This window comes from Rhinolophus sinicus, linkage group LG02 (assembly GCF_036562045.2).
Source record: "Rhinolophus sinicus isolate RSC01 linkage group LG02, ASM3656204v1, whole genome shotgun sequence".
Taxonomy (NCBI): Eukaryota; Metazoa; Chordata; class Mammalia; order Chiroptera; family Rhinolophidae; genus Rhinolophus; species Rhinolophus sinicus.
This window is the reverse complement of record NC_133752.1, coordinates 152,042,249-152,061,123: the sequence shown is the minus strand read 5'-3', so window position 1 is coordinate 152,061,123 and position 18,875 is coordinate 152,042,249. Positions and strand designations below refer to the sequence as shown.

Below are 18,875 nucleotides of genomic sequence, written 5' to 3'. Positions count from 1 at the left end.
AAGGAACAAAATAATTCTTTGTGACTAGTAATGCTCTTCAATAATTAGGTGAAAACTGTTTTAGGAGGTCCCCCCTCTTTTCTGGAAGTAATCAGACTCATGCACGCAGGAGCGGTAGAAGGAGAAATTACGTGCAGGAAGTATTTCTGTGGAGGTAACAACATTCACTTAACGTATTAAGAGCCAAGCATTGTTCTAGTTCGCGTCACTAGAGAAAGACAGCACAGGGTCCTGCTTTTCAGGGGATGGAGGGTGACTCCTAATGGACAGCCACAGCAGTGTGTAATTCTCATGCAATATGGACTATATGTGCAGTAAGAAAAGTATGACCCAGATGCTGTGAGAACACAAAGAAGGAAGTGCCTGGTACCCAGAAGCTCAGGGCAGCCATTAACTATACATTATAATTTTACATTAGACATTCTCGGGCGCATGGAAAGAACATCAGGTAACTCAAACAACCTAACCTCTGCATACTGAAACTGATACTTAAATTTGCCTCTCAGTTCTATAAAAGCTTACAGATGAAGTGCTCAGAGGAAAGTTACAGGGAGTCTGTTTCCCCACTGCCACATTGTGATCCTGGTATAATGCTACATTAACCGTCTTGACAATCTCTGGGGCTGGTATGATTTTTCGTTTTGGCTTTGGCTTTTAGCATATAGGGTGTTCTCCTTCAAGATCACATACTCAGGCCATGCCATGGGCTGGTCCAAATAGGAGGGCACTACTGGTTTTGTAAATGGTGGAATTATTACTCAGAACCTTCAGGGAAACTTCAGAGAGCTGTCTCAGTTGGCCTTGACTCTTGGGAGGGCTTGGCTTCTCCTCACTGCAAGCTATGGAAGCTATTCAGGATATGCCTTGGCAGTCACATCTGGAAAACCTCACGAGCCATTGAGATGATCTTTGCAGAGCTCCCATTAGTGCAGCCAGGGGCTGGATCCTGACTTAGTTTCTACTTTGGGTGAAGACACATGATCTTTGGTCAAGTGTCCACTGTGGCACTGCAGTGCGCTATGTGTGGAGTGAGTGCTGGCAGGTACTCGAGCGCAAGTCCCGCTACTGCCAAAGGGATCCCACCGAGCAGCCCAGCCTGCCCCATGACCAAGGGCAGCTGGCAGGGTATAATTATGAGGCTTTTCCAATGGCAGAATTTTGAAACACTTACTTTTCTCTCTTAGAGCAATGCCCGAAGTTGGGAGGCTTTGTAGTTATTACCACAGCCCTGAGAAATTCCTGTTGCCTGGCTCTTTTTATCTGCAGGCTTCCCTTTGCTCAGAATGAGCTAGCCCTGCAGGTACATTAACTTGATGATTTTTACTTCAGGGTTGAAAGAAGACTAGTATTTGTGTTTCATCATTTGCCAAGGCCCACCTAATGTGGGAGCCACGTGGTCACCTGTTCTGTAGTATATGGTGGAAAAGCTTTGTTCTCTTACAGTCTCTACATAGTTATGAAAAAGCCAGAGACCAGGGAACCCTAACCCAGTGACTTGTGGAAACAGATTAAGCTTTATCTCTTTTAAGGTAGAGAAGAAAAGGAAGTACTATTTTCTTAGAAAATGCCCGGCCTTCTTTGGAAAGTCTAATTCTGTTCTTACATGTTATACAAATGCAAGAATTGTTCAGGTATATTCTTTGTAAGATTGATTCACTTTACTGAGCTTGAAAAATACTAATTCATTCAATATTCTCCTACTAGTAGAGGTTACAGGTGTTTATAATTGAGGAAATCGAATTGAAATGAAGTATCAGGAATCCCAGGAGAATTTATTATCATCCTTTAGTCATCTCCATGTCAAATTGTGTGAGGCATAATTCTAAGATGGCCTTCAAGATTCCAGACTCCTGGAATAATCTGTATAATTTCTTCCCCTTTCATGTGTTTGGGACTTATGAATATGATGACAGTTCATCCTCCATGATTAGGTTACATTATGTGGCAAAAGTGAAAGGATTGCACAGATGTGGTTAAGGTCTCTAATCAGTTGACGTTGAACTCGTAAAAGCATAAAAGCCAAACAATCCAGTTAAAAAAAATGGGCAAAGGACTTGAGTAGACACCTTTTTAAAAAAAAAATGATACAAATAGCCAATAAACATATGAAAAGATGCTCGACATCACTAATCATTAGGGAAATGCAATTCAAAAATACAATGGGATACCCCTTCACTCACTAGGATGGCTATTATCAAAAAATTAAAAAACAGCAAGTGTTGATATAGATGTACCCTGCTGATGAGGAGGTAAAATGGTACAGCCACTGTGGAAACAATATGGTAGTTCCTCAAAGAAGTAAACATTAAATTACCATTCCACCCAGCAATTCCACTTCTGGGTATACACACAAAGAATTAAAAGCAGAGACTCAAATAGATATTGGTACACCAATGTTCATAGCAGCATCATTTACAAGAGCCTAAAGGTAGAAACAACTCAAATGTCCACTCATGAATAAGTGGATAGACAAAATGTGGTGTGTGTATATATATATATATAATGGAATATTGGTCTTTAAAAAAAGGAATGGAATTCTAATATATGCTACAATATGGATGAACCTTGAAGATATTAAACTAAGTGAAATAAGTCAGACACAAAAGAACAAATACTGTATGATTCCACTTATATAAGGTACCTAGAAGAGTCAAATTCATAGAGACAGAAAGTACAATAGTGTTCACCAGAGGCTGGGAAATGGGGGGGGTTAGAGTTTAATAGGTACAGACTTTCAGCATAGGATGCCTACAAACTTCTGGAGACTGATGGTGGTGATGGTTGCACAACAATGAATCTACTAAATGTCACTGAACTATACACTTAAAAATGGTTAAAATAGATTAAAGGGGGGGAGTGGGGATTATCTTGGGTGGGCCTGACCTAATCAAGTGAGCTCTTTATAAGAGAATTCCGGCCTTCCCTGAGAGAGCTTTGTAGCAGCAGAGAGGCTCTCCTGTTGATAAAGGAATAAACTGTGTGTTGTGGGGAGGGCCGTGTGGCAGAAAACAGCAGGTGGCCTTGAGGTATTTAGGCCTCGGTCCTACAACCATAAGGGACTGAATTCTGCCAACAACCAAGAAACTTGGGAAAGAACCCCACGTCTCAGGTGAAATCAACCAATGCATTGATTTCAGCCTTGTGAGACCCTGAGCAGAAGACAGGGCTAAGACATGCATGGACTCCTGATCAAGAGAAAGTATGAGATAATAAAAATGTGCTGTTTTAAGTGACTAAATTAGTTTATGCAGCAATAGAAAATGAATAGACAAACACTGCAGTTTCCCTCATTAATTAAACATAACATAACTACCCTGTTTCCCCCAAAAATAAGACCAGGTCTTATATTAAGTTTTGCTCCAAAAGACGCATTAGGGCTTATGTTCAGGGGATGTCATCCTGAAAAATCGTGCTAGGGCTTATTTCTCAGTTAGATCTTATTTTCAGGGAAACATGGTACGCTACTTTCACTTTTATGCCTGTCAGTAAGGCAAGGTCCTGTGATAAGGACTTACCTGTATGTCTGCATGCTTCCTTTCCCTACCTCACGTCTCAGATGCATATTTTGCATTCAAATGCTCTATCCCTGAGCTATACCCCTATTAGGAGGATATTTTGATTGATGAGGGCGTCCTTGAGCTAAGAGATCCTGTGATATTCCACTGCCCTATCCCTCACTCCCTCATGCCCTGGAATCATCTTGAAATGATCTGCAACATTCCCTCTGTGCCTAGCTCAGGGTGTTCTAAGGTCTTTGGAACCTGCAAGCCCTTACTCTCACATGACAATTTTTCCTATTGTGATAACAAGTGTGAGCAGAGAGGTGAAGCGGTGGTTAAGGAATTGCAGCAGGTGAAGTCCTGTAGTCTGCGGCTGCCCCACATACTCACCCAACGCCCATTCAGACAAAACTCCCCCCTGCTTCTGCTCATAGGCTCAGTTACCTTTCAAACTCCGGGTGGTCTCAGCATTCACCTCTCACAGAACCACTGTCTTCCTCCGTCTAAGCCAGTGGCTCCTTTTCTTAGATTCTCAAACATAAACTGTCTGCTCATGCACCTTTCTCAGGACTGGCCACACAGTGGTGGCAATGGACAGAGGTAAGGAGCTGGTGTAATTTTTCACACTCCAAAGGTATTCACCAACCTTGGGGTGATCAAGTTCTCTCTTTGTTCCTCTGGAAGACCATCTCATCACAGCCCAGTGGTTACACTTGACTTAACCCAGCCTCCAGGAGGTGTTTGGGGAAGCAAGGAGAGAGGAGGTAGATTTCTCAGTCTGCCACGTGCATCACTGGATTGGGGCAATTATTTTGTTTCCCATGATAGGAAGGTGTTCATATGTCCATATTTTTACACCTCTTCCATCTACTTAAATGAATATCCAAGGACACTATTAGTCAATATCTAATTTAGTAGTTTTGTTAAAAAGACAGTAACAAAATAAACATGAATCAAATAGATGGTCTCACATTAATGGTATCTTCAATACCTTCAGGAACCAGGCATGTGATGAATGATGTATTTGTAATTTTCTTTAAAAAGAGCACCAAAGCAGCTTCATCACTAACACCCTAGCTAACATTGCTAAATAACAGCTGATAAAATTATATCCCCACTGGGTGCACAACAACTCAGTTCTTACCTTAGACAAATTATTCTCGTTTCACAGCTAAAAAAAAAAAAAAAAAAAAAGAGCCTGTGCTTGAAACTAAAGTCTGACTAAAGTCACACTAGAGCAGGGATAATTCCTGTGTGTTATTCAGGTTCTTTGGAAACTTACCCTCATAAAACCAGTGAAATTTCACTTGGATAATACAGTCACAGTGAAAAAGAGAATGCAAACGAGATTGCAATCAAAAGCACTATATTTTCTGCTTTAAAAAAATGTTTTTAGAGGTGCTTTGTTTTTTGAAACAGGCAAATAAGGACATGAACAGAAATAAACAGAGAAGAAGACTTCTTTTGTGACTGTTAATTAATTTATTTCTCTCTGGTGGAACAAGCTCCAACCTGTATATTTGAGGCCTGGAGCAAGAACCAGGGAAAATTTAAAAAAAAAAAAAAAAAATGAAGGTTTTGTATAGAGAAGGTCCTGCCTTCCTCCCTAGAGAGAGAGAGACCTTGAGGTGATCAAGGATGGAGGCAGCGCCTGAAAGCTGGGCCAAGCAGGCACCATCAGTGTTGGGACTTACCTTACCCAACCATCACCACCTCTCCTCCATTATCCCCTCTGCCGTCATCCCCATCCCACCCCCACGGCTCTTCCAGCTGCGCCAGGCTCAGTCTGGGAGCAGTGCCTGGGCCATGCCTGACTGGTGTCTCCTTACTCTCCAGGCCTTGGCCTCCTCCTCCTGGGAGCCTTCCCTGACGTCCTGCCTCAACAGAGCCATTCCGTGCTACATGCTCAAAAGCTGTGTCATGTCTATGAAAAGGAGAGGACATATGGCTCTTTCAGTGGAGGTAGAGAAGGCTGGGAGGGAACACGTGAGCAGCTGGTCGGGGAGGCCAGGAGAACCCAACATAGACTCCTGAAGAACTGATGGAAACCTTGTCTTCCCTGTATTCGGAGGCCCGGCCTCCAACCTCATTACCTGCCTCCTCATCTCCATTTGTAACTGGGAGCACACCGTGTGCTCAAACAATTGTCTGTTGAATGAATGAATGAACTGGTGGGAAGGAACCATGGAGGAAGAGGGAGGTATGAAAGTCCTGGATCTCAATGTTCTGCTCTGTAAAATGGGCCTTCAAATGTGCTGCCAGAGGTTTTGAGGGGATGGTGAGGGTCTGGTCTGAGACGTCTCCTCCTCCGTCAGGGCTTAGCTGGGGCTTTGCCTGCCCCAGAAAACCTTCCTTAACCTCTCATTCTCTTGACACAGCTTCAACAGGCCCTGGTGGCCTGGGGAGTGTGGGGGTGTGGTGGGGGCTGACACTAGCCTGATTGGGGGAGAGGGGAGAAACACAGCTGATTATTGGTCTGTTTCCCTCAAATCGAATAATAACTGTAGAAATGCAAAACGGTTTTTGTTTTTATTTAAACATTCTTAAATTTTGCTTCCACTTGGTAGAAAAAGGAGATTTTCCATTCTAAAAACCTCTCATAATGTATCAAGTCCAGAAAGATACACTGTAAAATGATAAGAGTCAGGGCAGCAGGGTGGCCTCATGGGCTTTACTTCCTTATTTTAATTTAAAAAAAAAAATCTTTTTAAATCAAAAGCAATTTTCATAAAAAGAAAAAAGAAAAAAAGTCTCTCCCAATAGAAAGGTCTTTGTGCTGGAGCTGGGATCTGTACTTTGAAGGTATCAGTATTTTCTGTTGTTCTAGGATAAGAGCTGAAATATATCCTGGGGCAAACCTTCCTTTTGGTCTGGAAGAAACCACTCCTGTGAGCCAGTTTGGTTAGAGACCTAGGAGTATAAGACTCTCCATTGTTGGGGGGTAAAATCCCATGGGAAAATGCACACCAACAAAGAGATAACTATGCAGATGTCTCAGGGTGACATGCTCAGCACTTTCTTACTGATATACCTTGGCATGTATTTGTGACCGGACTAAAGGTTTACCGAATCCCAGCTACCATGGAGTAGCATGTGTCCTACTGCAGGACGCCTGGCTACGAGCAGAGAAATCAGCCAGCTCTCTGCTTCCCACTCCATGAGGTGCTTGTCTTCCTGGAAAAAGGGCGCTTTTCTCTAATTTGCACAGAGGTGCCATAGAGGCTAGGCTTCCTGAAAGACATGATACAGACCCCAGGCCGTGCCAAGAAGGACCTAGGAATCTGACCTTATCTTCACCTTTTACCTGAGGAAATATTGTAAGGAGGAAATAAACTGGGCTGATATAAAGTCCTGGGCTGCTTGATTTTGTTCCAAAGACGTGGTGGTAAGCCTGAATAACCCAGCCTTCAGGAAATGTATAGTCAGCTGTTGAGAGTGTCTTATCTATGGATGAGGGAGATGGCGTGGGCAGACCACACGCTGCAGAGAAGGACGGGAGCGCTCCTAAACAAATGGGAGCTCCTACTGGTACTGCCCATCATTCTAAAATAGGAACAGAAAAGTCTAGGGCTGGGAAAGGAGTCTCTGGGACCATGACTTGAGCCTGGATTTCGGGTAGGAGGACACAGGCAAAGATCCTTGCAAGATGGCAGCAGTCTGGGGGTCAAGGAGAAAGAAAACCAATAGAGGGCTGAAGAATAGTGATGTTTGGATCTGTTTTGGCCACCTTATATCCAGACTGCAGTCCGTTCAGTAATCTCCAAGCCTTCATCGAAGTTTTCTTAAAAACCCAACCTTATTTAGCTGTGCTTTGGAGATATAAAGATGTCCAGACCCATGTATGCGTTACAGTTGTCAGGGTCACTCCAGCCTGGGCAAGCCACTGTATGAGAGAGGAGCAGCAATTTGGAGAAAAATGACTGGCTAAAGGGACAAACGCAGGGGAAACATCTTCATGGGACATATAAGCGTTCTTTGAGGGCTCTTAGAAATACATGCTGGGGGAACCACAGAACCTGGACTCCATGTTGTTCAAGTAAAGAGTTGCTCAGGTAAAGAGCTCCAATTAATTAGCATTAAAGGAAAGGGTGGCCCTGGAAGGCTAAAGGTCATGGGGACATGTAAGATACCCAGGGAAGAATTGACGGCTAGAAGGGAAAAGAAAATGGCATTGCCACTCTGCAGTGCCACAACACATTTTTCTCTTGGCCCTTAAAGGGAAAAGCTGACAGTTCCATTCATATAAATGGAAAAGCATTTTGCTAGATGTAACCTTATTTTCAGGTCCTCTCTGTTGTGACTGAAATACTGATTAATTGTAAACATTTATGCAAGAAGAATTCATACTCAGATTCTTTAAGCATTAAATACATTTTTAAATTAAATGTATTCTTCCAATACGCATTTGTAGACAGGAAAAACAAATTAGATTTTGTACTATTTTTCTCTATCACTCTTTTGATATTGGCTAGTTACCTACTTGTTTTTCTGTCTTCCAGGCAACTTAACTCAAATGCTTAGAAAAAGTCAATGCTGCCTATTGCTAAAATAAAATAAAAAGCTCACTTCATAAAATTGCATGTTATTTTATTTTAAATAAAACTGCATATTACTTCCAGATGGTCAGGACTAACACACCCAGAAAAGGGTTTATTAAAATGATAGCATAAAGTCTGAGGAAAACAAATAAGATACAAGAGGAAGAAGAATAGTTCTTAAAATTACTGATTCATAATTTCCCTGGAATGCTAGTGATCCAAAGTAATCTAAGGAAATGTTTACTTTAGTCAAATTGCAACTTAATATTAATCCAAGTATGTTGATTTGAAATGTTGAAACTGAGTCAATAAAAGAAACATCTGTGATGAAGTCACAGATTTAACATTCCCACTGCAGTTCAACGGCGTGCAGAGAATTTCTCTCCAAAACACTACCAAGCACGATGGGGACCACTCATTTATATTTGTCTTCAGCATTCACAACATAACATAAATTGTAGGCTTTAGCAAAGTAATGTTTCTGATAAATTATAGTTGAGTGTTAAGCAAGCAGACAGTGAAGCCACCAAAAGTGATATGCAAATTAGTCCATAAGTGAGTGGTTATTGACGGCTTCCTATGGCAGGCCAGACTAGATGCTAAATGTGAAGATGTGTGCAGGACATATGCCATGTCGGCCTCACAAAGATGACTCTTTAACCTGACGTTAAACAAACAAATGTAACGAGTCACACAAATGTGTATGGGTGCCTGAGATGTATGTGGGTAGCCCTGGAGAAGAAGCAACAGTGCATAGGGAACAGCAAGGGCAAAAGCCCTGAGGTTGGACTTGCTTACAGAGCCCAAGGATGAGCAGGAGGCTGGTATCGCTAGAACAGAGAGTGAAAAAGGAGAGATGGCTAAAGATCAAACTAGAGAGATAGGCAGGGGCCAGATCATGTTGGACTTGGTAGACTAGTTGTTTTCAAATCCGGAGACCCACAGGGGTTCCTGAGATCCACAAGGGCTCCATGAGGTCCTTCTTTTTGCCAAATACTTTCCTGTATGAGGCTTCTACTATAGTGCAAACAAAACAATGTATTGCAACAGGTTGAATGCAGAGGCACATATGAGAATCCAGGTGTCTTCTATTAAACTAGATATTAAAAAGATTTGCAAAATATAAAACAATGCCCCATTCTCTTCACGGTATTATTTTCATTTCGGAAAATATATCTATTCTCCATAAAATGGTATTTATGTTAACACATAATAGGTTTATTAAAATTATTTAATAAATATTTTTAAATTTTCTTAGTTTTAATTTTTAATGCGTGACATGTTGCTAGATATAGGCCATATAAACAAAAGCTCTTTGGAACTCTCAATAATTTTTGGAAGTGACAAGCGGTCACTCTAAAACATAGTACAGATTTTATGCTAAGGACAATAGGAAGGCATTTGGAAGTCTTGAGTAGGATAGTAATAAACTCTGATTATTGCTTTAAAAATATACTTCTGACTGCTGAGTGGGAAATTAACTGTAGGCAGAGAAGAGATAAAGCAAAGGAAAAACAAAAAGGTAGTGGTTTCATGATTCTAGGCAAGAGATGACTGTGGCTTGGCCTGGGATGATACAAGTAGAGATGGTTAAAAGTGTCAGATTGGGGATATATTTTGAAGGTGGAACCAATAAAATGTGTTGATTAAATGGATATGAAGTTTAGGGGAAAAGAACTAAGCCTGACTACAAGGATGCTGGTTTTAGCACATGGTTGGATGGTGGTGCAATCTACTCAGAAGGGGACAAAATGTTGGAAGAGTTTCTAGTCACTGCCGACCCCCTTTCTCCCTGGGGCAAGAAGCTCATTTCTCCAACCTTGTGCTTTGAAAAGGTACAAGGAAATAAAATGGAGAAATAAAAAGGCATTGGTTTAGTATTTGCAAAATGTTATTCCCTATAACATTCCCAAAATGTTATAGTCGAATCTTAACTCTGTTTAAAAATGCATACAGAAAGACTAGAAGGAAAAACCAAAATATTAACAGTGGTTATCAGTGATTAAAGATTTACTAGAAGATATCATTTTCTCTTGTATTGTTATCTATATTTTTCAAACCTTTTACAGTGACTGTTTACTACTTATATACTCAGGAATAATATTATTTTTACAACTGTCTTAAGCACAGGATCACTAAATATTGTATATAAACTTGATTAGATCTATATTTGAAGAGAAGGTATTCTTCCTTGAAAATATGTCAGTGGAAAATGCTTTATATATCAAGCATCATTTCTATCCTGATTCCTCCAGGATATTTTCACCCTTACAGAGAATTGTTTTCTGCCATATTTTCTTCAACTTTTTTAATATTAAAACACAAACCAATTTTGATCTGACTCTTTTGAGTGAGAAAGAAGGACTCTTGAATAGAGATTCTTAATCTCTGATTAACACGGTCCCCAAAGAAGCATCAGGGCATAGTTCAAACTTGGTCTCTTTTTTTCTTGTGTTTGTAGAAGCAATTTAACGCCAGGATTTAGAGAATCTATCTTGAAATAAAAACACATTTATCAGTGAGGCTATACATGTGACACTTGAATAAACAGGGAACAGATAGGTGGAAGTTCCCACTGCTGTTGGTGAACTGAATGTCCTAGTGAGCATGCTGTGACCCCTGGTTTGATAAGCTGCTTACTGAAAACCTTGGTCTGTGTAGCTGCGTGGTCAGAGGTCAAAGTGAGATGGAAAACGGAAATGTCTTCTTCACACCTAATAACATTCACTTCCTTATTTCCCTTCACTGCCTCAAAAGACTATCAAGGTAATTTTTTGATTTGGTACTAAAAGAGCATTTTGTCCCAGCTAAGCAAGCACTCAGCCATTCTAAAGGTAAGAAGACATAGTAAAAACAAAAACAAAACTCTCAAATCTCCATAAGAGTCTTTGGAATCAGGGAATACTGCCCACGGCTTGATTATAAAAAATAGCTTTAGTCACCAAGGCAGCCCTGGAGCCTCCTGGTTTCTGGAGCATTTACACGTCTATTTTCTCAAGCTCTACCTCTGGATTCGAAAGATTGTTCTGGGATACAAGAGAGGTTGTGAGGAGGATGAGTGTGGCTTCTTGGAGCAATAAAGACAGCTTAGCTGGTCTCTGGGCATCCTTCCTTTTCCAATGACCTCCCCTCCGAGGTCTGCCCTCTCGCTTCTTCTGGTTCTTTCCTGTGCTAACTGACCACTGAGGTGAGATGAAAATTTTAGATAAGATATGCAGGAAATTCAGGCCCAAACCTCCTTGAATGTCAAGGCCACTCCTCACATCTTATCTCATCACTCCTATTTTTGGTCAGAGTTCACCCAGCCAAGCCATTGTGGGATCACTTTTCATTTGTCTGCCTGCCTTCTGCCTCCATTCCCATACAGTCATTCCACAAACCTGGAATATCGCCCTTCTTCTACTCATCTCTCTCTCAGAAAAAAAAAACAAATGAAGAAGAAATAAAATTAAATTGGGTTTAAACATAAGGAACAATCACCACTTTTTTAAAATGTCAGCTAAAATTAATTCTGAAAGAAATTATTCTGTGTCATTTCTGGATTTAATTAAGAGAAGAAGAGGTGACTTTGTGTTGTGCACGATACAAGGCATTCACTCACCTAAAGGAAGAGTCTTGGGCAAGATGTTATCCTAAGGTCTTTTTTAAAGCTGTGGTTCCGGGATTAACACAGAGGAAGTGACATCCACTCATCCCACCATTTGATTACATTGCCACAATAATCTAGGTGGTAAACACATGGGAGGATAATAAAAGTACCTGCTAAAATTTTGGAAACAACGTAAGTGAGGTTGTACTCTAAGAGGGAAAAAGTGGTCTAATCTACGTATAATGAATGAGGTTAGTCATCACGGTGGTAAATCTGGAGACTGTAAGTGTTTTCTTGAAGAGCTTTGGCAACAACCAAAACTCTAATCAAGGGCGTAGGAAGCAGGACTATAATATATGGGAAAATCTATTCAATTTTTACCCTGTCTGGATAAAGACCGTGAGAACCAAAGAGGGTGGCCAGTGTGAAGCATAGAAAATGCGAGTCCAAGACTCGTAAAATGACACTAATTGTCAAGCTACATTCTATGAGGGATTTGGCTAAAAGACATACATGTAATTATTTAAATGTGTTTGGTCTATTGAGGTAGGGACAGTTCACAGAGCCTCATCTACTGGTAAAATACCACCACCGCAATTTATCTATAGTTTTCATTCATTATAGTATTTACAAAGTGACTTCCTACTTATGAAATCAGCTTCCCAGGTACCTCAATATTCATAGTAGGTACCGTAGAAAGTAACACAGAGTCTGCTCATTAGAAATAAAGATCCCTTACATTTTGTTTTTTACTTTCTCCAATAAATGTATTTAGTTGTTTGAGTAGTTACTCTGCAAAAACTGTAAATTTAAAAATCCCTTATTTTTAATAACAATAAGATCTTTTACTGGTATTTTATGGATAACAACACATGCTTGCAATAGGTCTGTGATGAAGATCGAAATAGAAAATACATGTAAGACACAGGCACAGGCCTGACCTATAATATTTTCAAACTATAACAAAAGATGCAGAATAATATTAGCTAACTGATATGCAGTACCTGCTCAGTTCTCCACCCACTAGCTGTGTCCTTGGGAAAGTCATCTATCCTCTTGCACCATCAGATTGCTAAGGTAAAGTGAGGGTTTAGAGTAGTGATGTCCAATTTCCCTTCTGTCTCTCTAACAGTCAAAGAGACTGAGTATTTTGGACTGATCCTTAGAGGGTCGTTATGATCCATTCAGTCTGAGATCCAATTATTCTGCTCAATTGATCTTTCTTAATAATAAACAAAATCAAATAACTTAGAATAACTTTCAGGTTAATGTGGCAGCAAATTAGCAATACCTAACAGACGTCCTTTCAATTTCTTGTTAAAATACCCGTGAGAATATACAAAAAGATAAAATCTGGCACCAGCATGGGAAACTAAAGATAAGAGAAGAAGATCTGTCAATGTTCAGAGGGACATTCCACTCACTGCATCATTAATGGGGAGGGATTGAGAAACATATTCTTGTATGGCACAAGCATTACCCTTTGAACCAGAACAACCACAACAACCCCAAAGCAAGAGGAAAACTTTGACTCTCTCTGCCACCTGCCCTTAACTCCAGGGCAAGAGGGTGCACTGACCAGAAAGAGTGGAGTTATCATCTCAGCCAAAGTCATAACCTCTCTGTTTTTCTCCATCAGCAGTTCTATTTCTATATCCGCTCAGAGACCGTATTTCCCAAAGCTCAGCCTGAAGCAGAGGAGGCTGGGTAACAGTGTAATGAATTCCAAGTAGGGGTGGGGACAGAAATTGTACTGAAAACTGTGTGGTGAGTGTTAGGGGGCCGGGGGAAGAGTGCCGTCTTTCATGTACTACACATTTATAGGAATTACATTTCAATCACTGCTAGAAAGCCCAACTCCTTCCAGTGGTTGTGTGCTGTGTCTATAAGGTATCACGTACAGGACCGTTAACTGTCTTTGGCTAGATCTGGGAGGGAGAAACTGTAAGTCCCTGAGCAAGCAGTGAGGGAGACTCAGACCTGCTGATTCGCCCTGTCTGCTGGTAACCTGATATGAGGCCTATGAAATTATTTGGTAACATTAGAGAAAGGGATATTTATACTAAAGGGTAAAGGGAGAACTTTTTTTTTTTAAATGATTGCTACAAAAACAAATAGAATGATTCTTTATTTTAAAACAATTACTTCAGTGTTTTTACCAGCTAACTATTCTCAGGCTCTTGTAGTGTTTGGGAGCCATTTCCTGATTGATTCTGCTCACATGGGTTGTTTTGATCACAGCTCTTCACAAGAATTATCCAAGATACTGCATTAATTAGCGCAACTATATCTCCTTTAATGGTTCTGTCAACTGGAATGTAACAGATGTAATTTATCAACTCTATGATTGAGTGTATTCTTAATTTGAAAATAAAAACCAAATGAAAAATCCCTGTAGTATTCAATAATGCATTAGACACAGTACAGACTGTTACCAGAAGGATTTTGTTCTGCTTTCTCTTCGATAGGTCATGTTGAAAGAATGACTGTAATATTCCAAACTGTTATATTATTGCAATCAAACTGGTGCTGGAGAGGGTTAGAGTCTAGACATTTCCTTATAAAATAACAACTTGAATAAATGAAAGGCAATTCAGAACTTTCCCACTTGTCACTTTACCATCAGGGTAGCAAATAGCTATATTTTAGATCCATTCTTTCTCCCCCTAAATTTAGATAATGTCATGTTTTAGGAATATACAAATGATCGATAAATTTCCCCTTTTTTTGTACTTGTGATGTTTTCCCTGTAAGACTCTAGAGGTGGTAGTAGCAGCAGCAGCAGTCGTGGTGATAGCTAACGCTCATTGAGTGCACTCTGCTCATATGACCGCACACCACACGCTGTGCTTAGCATTTCACATACATTATCTCATATAATCTTCATAATTGTACATAGGTACATGATTTTCCCCACTCTACAAATAATGGATGCAAATATCAAACATCTGGAGAGTGTTCTTCAAGAAAGAAAATGTATGAGTGCAAAGGTATTCATTCATAGAATGCTGTGATAAATTAAATCTTCTGTGTGACTAAGAGTTTCTACCTTAATTAATATTTATTGTATGCCTACTATGACAACTTTCTAGGCAATTAGGAATATAGCAATGCACAAAATAGGTCATAACCTCACAATAAAAATGGGTCATGGGTAGGCACAGGCCATAAATAAACAGGTGAACAAGTTATAGGTTCTATGAAGAAAAATGAAGCATGGCAAGGGACGTGACAGTGATGGGGAATGATCAAAGACATGGCGAGTGTGGAAATGGTGGCTATAGGTGGTTTTTCTGAGGAGATAGCTTTTAAGCTGAGAACTCAATGAAATGAGGATTTGAGATATGTGGAAATCTAGACAAAAGGGTTCCAGGCAGAACAAAAAAGCAGCTGCACCCTGGTATGTGCTCACCCTGGGGTGAAAGCAGACTTGGTAAATTCAAGGACCAGAAAGAGAGCCAATGAGGCTGGATCAAAATCATCAGGAGGAAGATTAAAGGGAATTTGGAGCGAGAGCCATGGGCCAGACTTTGTGAGGGCTTTAAGCCTGGTAAGGACTTTGGATTTTATCCTGTGTGAGATGGAAAGTTTGCTAGGTGTTCATCCAAATCTCTTCTATTTCTCCTGGGCACAGAGCCCTAGCTATTTCACAATATACCAGGGATGCCAAAAAAAAAAAAAAAAAAAATGTATACACATGACTTGTATTCATCTTTTGTTATCAGTATATATTGAGTATTACAATTTTTATTAAGTTTTTTCCTCTCTTAAGTGAGTGGAAGTGTGGAAGTGCTGTGCACTACTTCCAGGACTGGCCAATAAAAATCATCCACACAAGCATCTCTGTGCCATTTCTCATTTTTTGCTCTCTGGGATGGAAATGTTAATGGTAACCTCCAAATCCAGATGTTAAAGGTGACAGAGTCTCCAGAACCTGGAACTCTAATGACAGCATTGAGAAAAGTCTGGCTAACAACCAAAACACTTATGTGAGAAAAAAATTAACTTCCATTTTGTTGAACTGTAACATATTTGGATGTCTTACCACAATACCCTAGTCTACCATAATACCCCCAAATATCCATTCTCCTTAGTTGCTGTTGTACTAGAACCCCTCTTTTCCAGCTCAGCATGTGACTACATGAGATAAAGATGATATTTCTCAGCCTCCCTTGCAGTTAAGCACGGTAACACAACTGATAGGATGTGAGTCAAAGTGATATGCACATTTTCAAGGTTGTGTCCTTTAAGAAGGGGCATACCCTCTTTTCCATTTCCTGCTGGCCTGAAAACAGATGTGGTAGCATTAATTCATCTCAGACCAGGTGGATGAGGGGTACACATGATGCACAGCAGAAGAATAAGATATAGGTAGCCTGGATCCCTGACCTGTGGAGGCATCATTAGCAACCCTTCTATCTTGTTAAAGCTGCATTATTTGGGGTCTCAATTTCAACAGTTACCTATATGCTAAGTAACCCAAAGTCATTGGAAGGTTTAAGTAGGGAAGACATACAAAACGTAATCTGGTTTATATTTTAAAATTCTGGTTGCTGGGTAGAGAATAAACTGTGGGAGCCAAAATAGAATCAGGGAGACCAGTTAAAAGGCTGTTGCAGTAATTTAGGTAACAGATGGCGGAGCAGGCTGAGGAGGAGAAAAGTGGTAGGATTCATGATGTTTTTGGAAGCTTGAGCCAATGTTATCTCATATAGATATGAGGTAAGGTAGTTGCCATCTTAGAAGAGAATGGCTCCATAATTTCTGACTTGAGTAATTAGATGAATGGTGTTGCCACTAACTGAAATAGGGAACATTGAGGGAGAAATAAGATTGGGGGAGGAAATCAAAACTTATTTTTGGCTATTCATCTTGATGTCAAGTGGAAATGTCAAGTGAATTTATGAGCATCGATCTGGAGTTTAGGGAAGATGGCGGGGCTGAAAATATAAATTTGGGGAAATAAAATTAATACATTTCTAGCTCAATGTACTAGTGTAATCTCAAAATATTCTTTTATAGCCAAGAATCCAGGTAAAATAAAGGCAATATCATGTTAGATTGACCCAACATAACATTGGGTAGTTTCATAATTGGCAGTAAAATAGGGCTTAATACATTGTATTTTTTTTAATTGACATGTAGAACAGTAACTGGTATCCAGCTCTGATTTCTTCAAAAAATGACATAATATTTAAAGACATTTATAGAGGAAAAACAATTATTGGTCTGATACCTAAGAAGATCGTAGTTCATTGTCTTCTGGCTTCTGTTTGTTGTTTTTAATCATGTTACCTATAGAAGCATTATTGTCTTGTATTATTTCCCAAAGGAGTGGAAAAGCCATCATCATGGGGACATACGCTTGCTGAAGAATAGAAAGAAATGGCATTTGCACCTCCAGAGACACAAAGTAAAAGAGGTACCTCTCGCTGTTTTCCCTCCCCCTTAATCTCCCACCCTCTTAGTGGATACATATTCTCTGGGTAATGGTTGTCTATTTTTGCTGTTTTATATTAACCTCACCACTAGCTGCCTAGGAAGGCATTGAATTATAATGCTTTCCTAAGGCTCTAGGACTTATAATGCTTTCGTAACACCTACATGCACAATGGGTTTAACTACATAACTTGAATGACCTTTCCCAGATAACGTAAATATAATTTTCAAGAGTCTGCACAATACTTTTGAAGTGGTTAATGATGTATAGATGGAGCTTTGAATGGTGGAAGGCTAAAATCAAAATAGCCTATTAAATTGTGAGCATTACTGCATGTGAGCATATTATATATTATTTCCAATTATTTTTCTCTCTCACTCCCACCTTCAATCCTGCCTCAGTTACTTTTGCTACTTTATGTCACCTAAATCAGTAGGTTCTTGTGTTAGTTTCCTAGGGATGCTATAACAAATTACCTCAAATTTGGTGGCTTCAACACCAGAAATGTATTCCCTCATGGTTCTAGAGGCCAGAAGTCAGAAATCAAGGTGTCTGCAGGGCTGCACTCACACTGAAGGCCCTAGGGGAGTCCTTCCTGCCTCTTCCAGCTTCTGGTGGCTTCCGGCGGTCCTTGATCATGGCTGCCTCACTCATCTCTGCCTCCATCTACACATCGCCTTCTCTTTTTCTCTGTGTCTCTTATAAGGACACTTGTTGTTGGATTTAGGGCTCACCAAGATGACCCAGGATGATCTCATCTAGAGATCCTGAACTTAATTATATTTGCAAAGACTCTTCCCAAATACGGTCACATGCACAGTTTCCAGAGATGAGGATGAGGACATGTCTTTTGCGGGGTTACCGTTCAATCCACTACCATCCCAAACCTGACCAATCACTGGAATCACCTAAGTAACTTTATGAAATGCGTATCCCGTCCTCCCATCTTAGACATTCTGATTCCACGGACCTGGTCTGTGTGCACGTTTGTGTTTTGTGGTGGGAGATTTAAAAAAAAAAAAAAAAACTCTGGGTGATTTTGAGGGTTGTCATCCCCATCCTTTCAAGATCTTGATTTTTCAAAATGTCCTTTTTATCTGTTATATCATCAATGCAGTGAAATACAATATAATATCAAGAATGATAAGATGGTAGAGTGGAATTTCTGGGTTTGGGGCTCATCCAAGCCTGAGCTTTGAAATCTGGCTCTGTCTTGCACTATTACCTAAGTTCTCCAAGGTTCAGTTTTCTCATCTGTGGAATGGAGATTTTTACATCATCGTGAAAACTGATGCAATAACATACATAAAGCCCCAGCACATGTCTAGTGGTCAATTAAATGAAAAGTATTATTAATAGCACAAGATGGATTGGGCAGCCTACTTTATTCCAGACAGGTATAATACAGTTATCTGAAGATGACTCATTACACATGTGTCATTATTTCCATAATTTTTATATAGAAAAAGAATAGTCTTTATCAGTTTTAGGATTATGGGAAAATTCTACAAAATAGTGAGAGAATGTGGTAGAAAATATTACCTTCTCGCCTACCACAATGACAATTTTACAGCTTCCACATAGTTTCTCAAATCCTGGGTAAATGAAAAATCTCCAATATTCAATTGATTCAATGGCTATACCTAAACCCCTGTTATGGACTGAATTGTGTCTCATCCACTTACCCACATCCATATGTTGAAGCCCAGCCCCCAGTGTGGCTGTATCTGGAGAGAGGGTCTTTAGGAGGTAAAGTGAAATGAAGTCATAAGAGTGAGGCCCAAATCCAATAGGACTGTGGCCTTATA

General features: G+C 40.0%; 1 protein-coding gene across 1 annotated transcript in view; it reads left to right on the top strand.

Moving 5' to 3' along the window:
- The window catches only part of PCED1B (PC-esterase domain containing 1B), a 231,095-nt gene that overhangs the window by 34,064 nt on the left and 178,156 nt on the right, over nucleotides 1–18,875 (top strand). The window contains exon 3 of the mRNA XM_074325794.1: nucleotides 16,960–17,049. The gene's annotated coding sequence lies outside the window, so the exon portion shown is untranslated. The remainder of the gene's footprint in view (nucleotides 1–16,959; nucleotides 17,050–18,875) is intronic.